Raw genomic sequence first — 13,495 nt, 5'->3', positions numbered from 1 at the left:
CTTTATGTATGACTGTTGAGTTTCCATTCCACCTAATCCACCCACCTGATTTGTCCTAGTGGGAAAGTCCCTCTTTGAAGTAAAATTAGCAGTGACTTTGTACTTTGCTTTTCATCAATGTTAAACCTTAAAATGAAAGACAACTAGATAAATAGGGGAAATAAATGTATAATCTGAGAGAAACAGTAGCCGTAATTATCTGAAGGAATTATATGGCATTGGACCCAGGAAAATAAAATGCATGAGAGAATAAAACTGATTTATAAAAATTTAGGCTGATGGGGTGATAGAAATAAGTTTACGGCCTATGTATTTGGCATTCTTAAGAAAGGGCCTTGTCAAATGGTTTTCTCCTTACTTTTGCAGTGCCTCCTTGTGGCTCATCTGGGGATTAGCTCTCGACTGGTCTGACGACACCTTCTTTGGTTGCTTATCCTGTGATGTCTGTCTCTCTCTGGACTTGGGGTGGTTGCTATACTCCTCTCCTTCCGGGGAATCAACATCTTCCTGGACCAACTGACTGGATGCTGCCCTCTCTAGTCCTGCAATGTTTCCCTGTGGCCAGTAGGGGAACCCACACCTGCCCTCTCCTCCAGGGGCCAGCGCAGAGATTCTATGCTTGGTAACCACAGTCTGATCAAACTCTGACCTTGTTGCTGTTTCCCTAGGCTCTTTCCTACTTCTCTCTTCTATCTTCTAGACCCTGGAGCTTCCTCTTCTCCTCATGACTACTTCATCCCTCTCAGCTTCTTGCCACAATCTGTAGTGCAAGGCAGGATTCCAGGGCCTACACTCCCCCTAGAACTCCTCTTTGTACCTAGCCAATATACTCCTCCCTTTCTCTCTTTCTGTCATTTTATGGCACAGCGACCTTAGCCTGCGAGGCTATGACTGCCACCTACTGCAAAAGTAAAAATCTATATCCTCTCACCTCATCCTGTATCCTTACAAAAAGCAAAGTAATACTTTTTTTTTTAATGCTACCTCCATTTTCTGATTTCTTACTAATCTTTTCAGACCATATTCTTTCACCCTGAGACATCTCAGTTCTTCATAAAAAATCGTTCTATGTAATTCTCTCTGCATTGCCACAGCAGACATTCAACTGTTTCTCGGATTTTGCATGTGTCACACAACTCATGTTTGTGCTTGTTTAGTAAACGTAAATCACCATTCAGGTCACAGTGACCTGATAGCACTTTAAATACAGCTATTTCACTTCTTCCATCTTAGCCATTAAGGATAACATCATCCTCAAATTTAGAACATATTTCATAGAATCTTTGTCCTTTTTTCCCCCTCTCTCTGTGGTCCATAGTTCTTGCCATTTCGCTCTTAACCAAACTTTTGAAGTCCTGCTTATTCAAAATGATCTTTAGAGCAACCTCCTCATTTTTAAAGCATTAAAGATAAAGCTGCTTTATCTACTGTTTTATTGCCTGGTATCTGGATATGCACCTGAATCTACATTATTACTATATGTATATCTAATTGTACTATCTCTGTCATTAAGAACAATATATTGTTGATTAAGTCATTCCTATTTTTTAAGGCTCCCTCTGTAATCACCATTATACCCAATAAAGATGGGATGGCAGTCATAATTGGGTGTACATCCCTTATCTAGGTCAGTGCCAACAGTAAGCCCATCAATGCAGCCATCATAATGGCCACAAAATTGGGTAGTCTGACAGATCTCTTAATTTCAAATTCAGGGATACAAAAGACTATTCCCACTCTACCTGTGTTATCATCTGTAGAGCTGCCAGTATAGATTTGACAATGCTGATCCCATTTGCCATGTATAAACTCTCAAATCCAGTCATTATATTTGATGGTCCTGCTCTTCCTTTTGTTTGATCATATAATTCCAAATCCACAACTGGTGACACAACTGTCCAGCTATAGTTTGATTTCCCACTACTAAGATTTTAATTTCTTCCAGACCTTCCTTTTCACCAAAGTCTTTTACCCACCTTTTGACCCTGTTAGCATGTGGGAGTTTGTGGTGCGCAGTTAATTCTTGTCTACTTAATTCCCAACAGTCCTCATATATTCGTTAAGTGCTCTTATCTTCATTGTTTCCATTAACCATAGCCCAAAAGGTTAAATCTAATAATTTCATCCTTAAATTTATAGGCATTTCTCCAGTTGCTACTTGCAGCACACACAATGGAGTCATAATACTCACCTGCATGTGATTCACAGAGTTTGGTTTTGGATCGGCTCTGTTTTTTTTAGTGTTGATTTAGAAGCTGAATTAAAGACTTGTCATCCATAATCTGTAACTGGTCTTATTAATGCCCTATACAGCACCAACGATGTGTTCTTATCTATATTCCCAGAAATATTTTGAAGCAGTTTCATCCTATCTTTACATTTAGTCAGAAGTGAAAGTGGGCTGGGACTGCATCCCAGTAAGAAGTGGCCACTGGTACAGGCCCATACACAGCCAATGTTAAAGCACTCCTATGACAGTAGTTTAAAGTCGCTGCCCCTTTTGCCACCCCTGTTGGTGACCCTGCCAGTAGGGTCCTTAAAGTGCTGCCCCTTTTTCCCCCCTTAGGGCTGCCAGGGGAGGGCAAAAGGGCAGCTGCCCCAGGGCCTGGTGATTTAAAAGGCCCTGGGGCTCCTGGCCGCTGCGCAGAGCCAGGCCCCCATACTGATAAGACTTTTAAGTTACTTTCACCCCTGCATTTAGTCTTTATATTATCTGTATGACCCTTCCTACTTAATTAAACAACTCCTAAGAGTGTACACTTTTGAATTACCTGTATTTTTTCAGTATAGTGAGAGAGGTTCCAGTCTTCCTTGTTGTGAAGATCATTCCCTTTGTTTTAGCAAGTGACAATTTAAATCCCTGAATACCTCTGTATTCCGAAATCCCCGAGTTCCCTGTTGTTTCTCTCCACAGCTATCTTAAGTCTCCTATGTTTGACCCATAGAGCACAGTCATCTGCAAATAGAGTAATACCTATTCCTGCCAGTATACACTCTGGGAGGTCATTAATCATTCAGTTAAACAGGGTTGGGCTATAACACTCCCCTGTGAAGTGCCATTAGTAAGTTTGTAAATATTTGACAAAGCTGCCCCCACCTAGACTTGTTTGGTTCTATCTCTTAAGACATCTCTAAAGGCTTTGTCTACACTACAGACCTTACAGCAGCACAGAGAGCTCTCCCGCCAGCATAATTAAACCACCCTTAATGAGTGGCAGTAGCTATGTGGGTGGGAGAGCTGATATAGTGCTGTTCACACCAGCATTTTTGTCAGTGAAACCTTTGTCGGTCAGGGGTGTGTTTTTTCACACCCCGACAGACAAAAGTTTTACCAACAAAAGTGCTAGTGTAGACAAAGCCTTATTCAACTGTACATTCATCCTCTTATTCTAGTTGTGGCTAGTTTATTCAGCAAGCCTTTCTCCATAGTATGTCATACTCTTTTTCAATGTCCAAAAAGACAGCTATCGTAAACTCTGTTCCTTGAGTTGTTTTGTATTTCTCTTTCTAATCTTACAACAAGATCAACTGTGTATCTTCCTTTCCTGAAACCACTTTGTACACAGTTTATAATTCCATTTTTTCCAAGTATGCTACTAATCTCTCATTTATCATTCTTTTCATAATTTTGTTCACACATGATGTGAGTGCAATAGATCTATATGCATCAGGTTTTGTGTGTAATTTGCCTGCTTTCCCTATCGGTATAACCACTGCTTACTTCTGTCTGGCAGTACTATTCCTTTCCCCATATATTTTTATATAACTCAATACAATTTTCAGTCTCCATTACATATGCTGTCTATATATGAGGCTGTATTTTTAGCTTTTTTTGAGCTCCTATATGCTGAAATTTTAATGTCATTTTTATATTCTACCTAGCCACATAAGAACTTAGTTTTCTTCAGCAAACATTTTCCCCCCCAGAAGTGTTTACTTTGATTAGTATCTCTACTAACTTTTTAAAATTATTTTGCTAAAATGTGTACTTTTCCTAATTTAGAACTTTCAGCTTGATCATTTACTACAAGAACAGGTTTACATTTGTTTTTATCTCTGAAACTGTGGAATCTTTGTTCATATTCCCCCAGTACTTTCTCCAACTCTTTGTTTGCCTTTTTAATAATTCTTTGTGCCACTGCTGTCCATCTTTTATAATTCATTAAGTCCTTGGTATTCATTGTACTTTTTGCTTCTTTGTATGCCTTATGTCTTCCTTTAACTGTTGCTTTACAATCTTCATTCCATCTGGGAACTGTACTTTTGAGTTTGTGGCAATTCAATGCCTTGCACAGAGCTAGGTTTGCAGCTGCTACAACTTCCTTATCATAGTATCATGGAATTCCTCTGTATTATTACTTACTAGTACTGAGATGCTGGGCACACTTACTTTTAGTCCCCACTTTGCTTTTCTAAGGGTTCAGGTAGGAATTCCTTCAGTATTTTTAACACTATCTTGGCCTGTTATGATGAGGTGTTCACCCCACACTTGCCCTGAAAGGCTTAATGCAGACTGAGAAGGGGGCTAATTAACCCAACAGGTCACAGCAGAGAGGAAGCCCAGCTGAGGAGGAATGAGCTGGGCTGGGACTATAAAGGCAGGAAACTGGCAGCAAAAAGTGAGTGCTGGGAAAGTCTGCTGTCCCTCCCTAGAAGAAGGGAGGTGTATTTGGGCTGGCAAATGCAGCGGGGGGAGCCAGGAAAGTAGGGCAGGGCTCAGGGAAAGGCAGTAAGGTCTAGAAAGGAGCAGGCCCTTGACTGCTGGCTAGAGGGTCACTGAGTGGGAACCCAGAATAGAGGACGGGCCCGGGTTCCCCTGTCAGCTACTGAGGGAGTGTCACTGCAAGGCAGTGAAAAGGAAGACTGCCTAGGACTATAGAAGGAAGACTTTGGTACCTCAGAAGGGGAAATACAGAGGGCTAAGTCAGGAAGAGGTGGCAGTAGCAGGAGCTTCTGGAGTGAGAGGGGGCTGTACACGAGCAGAGAGAGACAGGGACAGTGTGCAACCACAGGAAGAGCTGTTTGCCTCATGAGCTATTCCCCAGAATGACCAGGAGGAGGCACCACCCTAGCAGTGAGTGGAGCACCTCATCACACCTTGATATGTAATTAGCATAGGAAAGTGATTGCTTCCCTTTCCATCATCTTTATAGATTTCCTAGCTGCATTTACTTGCTGTATTGCTTGTTGCAGTTCCCAGATCTAAATATGAAAAGGTTCTATCCATCAAATTAAACATAGTAGATGCTGCGGTATTGAACAATACCAGGTTGTGCATATCAATGAACTGTTCCAGATATTTGCCATTATAATCACTTTTCTTGCTTCCCCATAACTTCTTGTGGCTATTAAGGGCTTCACAAATAGCATATGGGCCTCAGGAACGGCTATAAGCAGTTCTATGAAGCCCTCAATACACTCTGTGGTCCACAGTCTTCTGGGAGCTTTCCCCTCCTGAACTCTGATGGCACTGTGCTCCTTACAAAAAAGACACAGATTCTCCAGAGATGGGCTGAACATTTTGACACAGTTCTCAACTGCCCCTCAGTCATCAATGAGAGGCCATTGACAAGATGCCCCAGGTTGCAGTCAATGACTCCATGGACGCTTCACCAGAAGAGGACGAAGTTAAGAAAGCCATCAACCAGCTGTCAAGTGGCAAAGCCCCAGGATCAGACGCCATACCAGCAGAGGTGTACAAAGTCAGTGGACCCGTGCTGCTATGGAAACTCACTGAGCTGTTTCAGTCCTTCTGGAAGCAGAGATCCATTCCACAGGAATTTAGAGACGCGTCCACCATGCACCTCTATAAGAGGAAGGGCAATCGCCAGGTATGCGACCATCACCGTGGAATCTCGCTGCTCTGTACAGCGGGGAAAGTTCTTGCACGGGTTCTGTTGAACCGATTGATCACTCACCTGGAGCAGGGCTTACTGCCAGAATCACAGTGCGGCTTCCGCAAGGGACGTGGGACTATTGACATGATCTTCGCTGCGCGTCAGCTACAGGAGAAATGTCAAGAGCAGAATCGTGAACTCTACACAACTTTTGTGGACCTCACGAAAGCATTCGACTCTGTCTGTTGCCAGGGCCTGTGGAGGATCATGTCGAAATTCGGCTGTCCAGACAGATTCATACAAATCGTACGTCAATTTCATCACGGTATGATGGCTTGTGTCCTGGATGACAGGTGAAACATCTGAGGCCTTCCCAGTCACCAACGGCATCAAACAAGGGTGTGTTTTAGTACCCACTTTGTTCAGCATGCTATTCCCTGCCACTCTGACTGATGCCGTTCAACACTGCGCTGAAGGAGTAGGCCTGAAGTACAGAACCGACGGGAAACTATTCAATCTGAGGCGACTGCGTGCCATCACCAAGGTGAAGGAAACTGTGCTTCGAGACTTTCTCTTTGCCGATGATTGTGCCCTGAGTGATAGTACAGAGCTAGAAATGCAAGCCAGTATGGGCAAGTTTTCATCTGCATGCAACAACTTCGGTCTCACCATTAACATCAAGAAGACTGAGGTCATGCACCAGCCAGCTCCCCACGCTCCATACTCAGAACCATCCAACACTGTAAATGGACAGAGACTTCAGGCAGTGGACCATTTCACGCACCTGGGCAGTACCCTTTCCCGAGCAGTGTCAATCAATGATGAAGTAAACTGCCAAATTGCTAAAGCCAGCTCTGCATTTGGCCGATTGCGCTCCAACTTCTGGGAACGTCAAGGGATCAGCCTACCAACGAAGCTGAAGGTCTACCGTGCAGTGGTGCTTCCAACTCTGCTGTACGCCTGCGAGATGTGGACTGATTACCGGAGTCATGCACGAAGGCTCAATCACGTCCACATTTCCTGTCTGCGAAAGCTTCTAAAAATCAGATGGCAGGACAAAGTCCCCGATCCTGAAGTCCTTACCAGAGCCAGTCTGCTGTCAGTTTGCACACTGCTGATGAGAGCCTAGACCAGCTGAGCCAGACATGTCGTGAGAATGTCAGAAGAGCACATTCCTAAACAACTCTTCTATGGAGAACTCACCCAGGGAAAGTGCTCCCATGGAGGACAAAAGAAGCGGTTCAAGGACACGCTGAAGACCTCTCTGAAGTCCCTCAAGATCAACACTGCCACATGGGAAACCCTCGCACTGAACCATCTAGCATGGCGCAGCCTCATTCACACAGGCAGTAATACCTCTGAGGCGAGGCGTACTGCTGAGGCTGAAAGAAAGCGTGAGCTGCGCAAGTCCAGAGCTGCCCGCACATCATCGACAGTGCCATCACATGTCCGCCCAACGTGTGACAGGACGTTCCACGCCCGAATCAGACTGATCAGTCATCTTCGGATGCACAGAGTCCGGTCATCGAACGAATGAGTTGTTGAGGTCTTCATCGATAACAGTGGAAGAACATCGTGGGCCTTTGGCACCCTTAACTAACTCTTCCAATTCTAGAATGTCAAGTTTTTACATGGGTTGTAAACATTATAGATTCATATAAAATTGCTCTGATTCCCCCGGACCACTCAGACACTCCTGGGGGAATTTAGGGCCACTGCACGGGCACAGAAATGATGTTGCTCTGCAGATTTCTTTGTTTCCCCACAGAAAATGATGGGGAGGCAAAGGGAAGCTGCAAGAGCAGTCATGGCACATGCCCTTCCCCAACAGTAGGGGTGCCTGGTTTTCAGCACCCAGAGAAGTGGTAAATCAACAGGGGCAGGGGGTCAATGCTACCCCAACGGGGGGGGGGGGACATGCACAACTGCCCCCCACCATTTCTGCAGGTCCAGACCTGCCAGAGTGATGGAAGGTGCCGTTTGGGTCGCCACTTCCTGGGTCCTAGTGCCAGTCAACTTCCCCTTCTATGTGTGCTGGACAGTTTTCTGTACAATGGTGAGTGCCTGGCGGGGGAAATGGGGGAAGTGGGGAAGAAGTAAGGGGGATAGTGTTGGGCAGGGAGATATGGGAATGAAGGGAGGAGATGTGGCAGTGGGGAGGGGATAGGGGAAGAGAAGGAGGTAGGAGAATGGGGGTGGAAGCAGGAGCCTGACATGTGGCATCCCCTTGGTGGCAGCAGCATCTAGGGCTCCTCCGTTAAGCAGGCCCATTGAACCCCCACTCCAACTAGCCCCCACCTACCTGCACCTAGACATCACCCTAATGAGCCACCCAGACCCCCACCTCACTGATCCCCAACCAGCTGTACCTGGACCCCCCGCTGCATCAAGCCCCACTTCCCCTGGGCACCCACATCATAGCGCCCAACCCTCTCCCCCCCACGCAGACCACCCTGCTGAGCCTCAACCACCTTCACTTGGACCCCCCCATGCAAAGTCCCATTGCTCCTGCACCCGGAACCACCCCCACCCCATGAGCCCCTGTGCATCCAGATCCCACCCCCACTGAGTCACCCACACCAATTGCCACCTACAGAACCATTTCATCCAACACCTGGATCCTCCACCCCATTAAGTCGCTCCACTCCTGGATCCTGCCAGGCTGAGCCTGCCTGCCCACACCTAGTGCACCTGGGGCAGAGAGGCAGGGCCCTGGGGTGTTTCTGGGGCAGGCTTGGCCCTTGCACTGTGTCAGGATTGGATGCAGCCTCACCGCTGAGTCCATGTCCTGGGAGGCAGGAGGCTGCAGGGTGATTTCCCACCTCTGTGCAGCCAGTGGCCTATGCTCCCCACTACCATGCTGGAGCCTCCACATTTATTTATTGACCAACAAAATTTGCAGAAGTTTGCAGAATTTTATGATATTGCACAGAGAATTTTTGGCACAGAATTCCCTCGGGAGTCTACAGAGGAATCTCAGCGTCATTGTACTCAATGTATGTCTGTACTTCTGTATGTCTATGCTTATGTAACTAAAACCTTCCTTTAAAAATATACAGACCCTTCCTCCTCCTCCTCTTGTCTCTGTCACATCTGATTCATATCCTGAAAGTATAAACATTAGACTGTCTTTTACAAATCATGTTCCTTGTACATGTCAGGTTTGTTTTCCATTTAAAGCAGCTTTCTTTAATTCCTGACCATGTGGTGTTAAACTATGTGTGTTCCAGCAAAAAAAGTTAGAACTATGTTGTTTAAACTACATTATAACTTTCATTTAAAGCCGCTCGAATGCGATCTTTTGATATTGCCTATATGCAAATACTTTTCTTCGTTTTTTTTTTTATTTTCAGTCTTCTTCCTTGTCTGTGAAGTGCAATTAATCACTTCTGTTACAAATGCTCTAAGTGTCTCTTTCCCTACACGCAGTACAGCTTCATCTAGTCCCCTCATATTATTTTTCCTACCTTGAACTGAATGTTGTTGTTGTTGTTGTTATACCAGTAGCTCTTTTCCCTCACTGGCATTTTCCTCCTTCTGAACATTCCACTGTGAAATATCTTTTGGTAGCTTTTGCCTGGGATATTTTATGGATAATTTTAGTTTTTGGTATCTCTCCAGCTCATTCCGCTCCCACAACCCCTTTGTATGTTGCATGGTGCTTATCTCCACCATTGCTGCATTTTAGTTCGGTTCCTTCCATACAGTCCTCATATGAGTGTTCTCCTCCACATTTACCACCCCTCATTTTCTCCCCTTTCTAACAGCCACCACGTGCCCAAACGTTTGACATCTATAACATCTCAAACTGGCTGAGATATGAGGTCTAACCCAGAAGAACTGATATCCTGTATTAACCCTATTGGATAGCACTGTACCTTTAAATGTTACTTGGATGGCTGTGGATGGTTTTTGTTCTCCCTCTCTCCTGCTAATCAGTCACTTTACAAACTGCACTTGGTCCTCGCCTGTACCTCCTATTAATTTCATCCTCAGCCTTGCCTAGGGAAACCCCATAAATTTATCCGTCTTGTTTCTGTCATAAGTGTAAGTAGCTGACAAAATGCTCTAATTTTCTCTAAAACTAGTTTTTAAACTATTCGGTATGTGTACATTCTACTAAGAAATCTCCACCCTGCATTCTTTTTAACTCTTAATAGTGAAAACATTATCTAAAGTTGTATCTGTTCTTATCAGTTTTATATCTCCTATACTTTGCCTAATCCATTCTGCTGTTTTCAAGGGATTAACATCTCCTCTCCTTACACCTTCAGCTAATGATTTGATCATTAAGATGTGGTTCCTTTTCCCTACTCTTTTTTTCCATCCCTGTCTGCTCCCTAATCTGAAGCCATTCCTCATCCCTTTGTAGAAGCCTTTGAATTTCAGATTAAGTGCTCAGGCATTATTACAATCTGGCATGTTCCCTGCATTCTGCTTGTGTTGCCTTGACCAGTACAAGATGTCATATGTTCTGCCTGATGGCTGTGAAAAATCAGTCACATATTACATCTTTCACTGATGCAAGAAGAAAAGAATTGTGCACCGCTAAATAAAGAAGGCTTCAACTTGGTTTGGAGGAGGGGGAATTTAAGTAATTTCACAAGTATTTGTGAAGTGTTTTACTTTAGCCATGGATCATCAGCCTCTGATATCTATATCAAGCCCTAGTAAAGGTATTCTCATCGTGGCTGTTGTTTGTTTGGATGCTGAGCTCTGTTGCTTGGAGGTTACTCACATGAAATTGAATCTAAGAACACAACAAACTATGCAAATGATGATGGACTGCCCTAACTACCACTATGGGAGAATTAGTATTCAGAACAGATGTGGTAGATATACCGCTACCCCAATATAATGCAACCCGATATAACACGAATTCAACTATAATGCGGTAAAGCAGCGTTCCAGGGCAGAGGGCGGGGTTGCGTGCTCCAGTGGATCAAAGTTAAGTTCAATATAACACGGTTTCACCTATAACGCAGTAAGATTTTTTGGCTCCCAAGGACAGCTTTATATCGGGGTAGAGGTGTATATTAGGTATAAGTAATTTTTTCCAAAAATACCTAAATGTCTTAGGAGCCTAAGTCTCATTGAAAGTCAGTGGGACTTTGGTGTCTAAGGGTCAGATTTTCAAGGGTTTTTCAGGTGCCTAAATAGGCATCTAGTGGAATTTTCAAAAGCACCTAGGTTCCTGCCTAACTCCCATTGATTTAATTGGGAGTTAGGCACCTAACCTGATTAGGGGCAGTGGAATCCCAGAGGGATTTTCAAAAGCATCTTTAGACACCCAAAAACATTTTAAAATTTGGTCCTCAATTGTACTTGAAAATGAGACTTAGGCTCCTAAGTGGCTTAATTACTTTTGAAAATTTTACCCTATATCTCAGATATTGACTTTTATCACTAATCTTTGCTATGCTCAAGAGAGAAACCAGGGATGATCCATTTTTAGCACATACATTTTATGTGAGGATATTAGGAAAGGCTAGAGAGTTGAACCACTTAAATCCAGCCAGTCTGTTATGGAGACTCATTTTATTACAACTGACAACACAACAAGAGAAATGTAATGACTTCTACCGAATCTCTCTTGCGCAGGAAAGAGGAACAAGAACTATTTGATATCATTGCTGGGCTGATTATAGTTATTACAGTTAATTAGGCTCAAGAACTTGCACATGAGGAATCAGGAATAGAACAGCTGGGACATTTTCAGACATTCTGCCCTACGAGGATACATTTACCAGCCGATCTTGAAAGATTATTAGTGAGCTAAATTTTGATTATACTTATAAAGGCAGCATTAAAACTACACAGATATGATAGTAATGTTACTAAATCATGGTACATCTCTTGGTCATGTTATTTAGGGCTACAGTTTCTAAAAAAGTGAGTTTAGTGATTTTTGATGGATGAAACTAAGGGTTAGGGGAAGCTCGATTACTGATACTGATAGATGTTGACACCACTATAGCAAATTATTAGGATGTCCTATGTTGTGTTCTTCATGTCTGTTGTGTGACAGACCCAGACCAGTGGGGTACAGGAGTCTTGTAGAGGGCAAATATACTGGTCACTGGATGAGTAGTTTTCTGTTCCCTGAGTGACCAGAGCAGATGCTGCACTAGAGTAATCAGGAACCTGCTAGAACCAATTAAGACAGGCAGGATAATTAAGACACCTGAAGCCAATTAAGAAACTGCTAGACTCAGTTAGGACAGGCTAGCTAATCAGAGCACCTGAGTTTAAAAAGGACCTCACGTCAGTTTGTGGCGTGCATACAAGGAGCTGAGAGTGAGAAAACATATTGCTGAAAGACTGAGAAGTACAAGCATTATCAGACATCAGGAGGAAGATCCTCTGGTGAGGCTAAAGAAAGTGTTTGGAGGAGGCCCTGGGGAAGTAACCCAGGGAGTTGTAGCTGTCTCGCAACTGTACCAGGAGGCACTCTAGACAGCTGCAGTTCACAGGGCCCTGGGCTGGAGCCCGGAGTAGAGGGCGGGCCTGGGTTACCCCCAGACCTCCCAACTCCTGATCAGACACAGGAGGAATTGACCTGGACTGTGGTTTCTACCAGAGGAGAAGGTCTCTGGGCTGTTTCCCAGCTCACGTGGTGAATCTGTGAGGCGAGCAAATCCCCCAATAAGCGCAAGACCCATTAAGGTAGAGGAGGAACTTTGTCACAGTTATTAATTAATTTAGTTAAAAACTGGTTTTCTGTGTTCCTCAAACTGCACCTTCTCTCCCAAGAAATTTTAAATATGTCAATGTGATTTTGACACCTGTTGTAATAAATGAAGGGGCAAGGTAGCTCCCTTTTATGGACACTCAGCCAGCGAGTTAGCTACAAAATCCCTGTTAGTAGCTGTTCTCTACTTGCTTTACCTGTAAAGGATTAAAAAAGCCCATAGGTAAAAGGAAGGGAGTGGGCACCTGACCAAAAGAGCCAATGGGAGGACTAGACCTTTTTAAAATTGGGGAAAAACTTTCCGTCTGTCTGTCTGTCTGTTCTCCAGAGAAAGGAGACAGAGCAGAGACAGGGCTGGAGCTATGCTGTAAAAAGCTGTGAACTAGGTATGAAAATCACCAGATCATAGCTAGAAACTACTCAGTTGAAAACCCCAGATATGTACGTAGATCAGGAAATGTCTAGAAAGACACAATTAGGTTTCTCTCATTTCTGTAAGGCTTGTGGACTCCTCTGTGCTAACCCCCAAATGCTTTTGTTTTGCTTGTAACCATTGAGCTGGACCTCAAGAAAACTATTATTGATGCTTAATTATTATATTTGCTCTTTTTATATCTAGCAATAGCCTATGTTCCAAATGTATTTTTTTCTTTTTTGTTTTTAATAAAATTTACCTTTTTTAAGAACAGGATTGAGTTTTTGTGTCCTAAGAGATTTGTGCATATGTTGTTTAATTAGCTGGTGGCAACAGCTAATTTCCTTTTTCTTTCTCAGTTCTCCCCTGGGGATGGGGGGGTGAAAGGGCTTGAGCGTACTCCACAGAGAGGAATTCCCAAGTGCGCCTTCCTGGTCCAAAGGGATTTTTTTGCACTTGGGTGGTGGCAGCATCTACCCATCCAAGATCAGAGAGAAGCTGTAATCTTGGGAGTTTAATACAAGTCTGGAGTGGCCAGTATTAATTTTTAGA

The sequence above is a fragment of the Chelonoidis abingdonii genome, chromosome 2, assembly GCF_003597395.2.
Source record: "Chelonoidis abingdonii isolate Lonesome George chromosome 2, CheloAbing_2.0, whole genome shotgun sequence".
In the NCBI taxonomy this organism is placed as follows: Eukaryota; Metazoa; Chordata; order Testudines; family Testudinidae; genus Chelonoidis; species Chelonoidis abingdonii.
Note: the sequence above shows the minus strand (reverse complement) of the source record.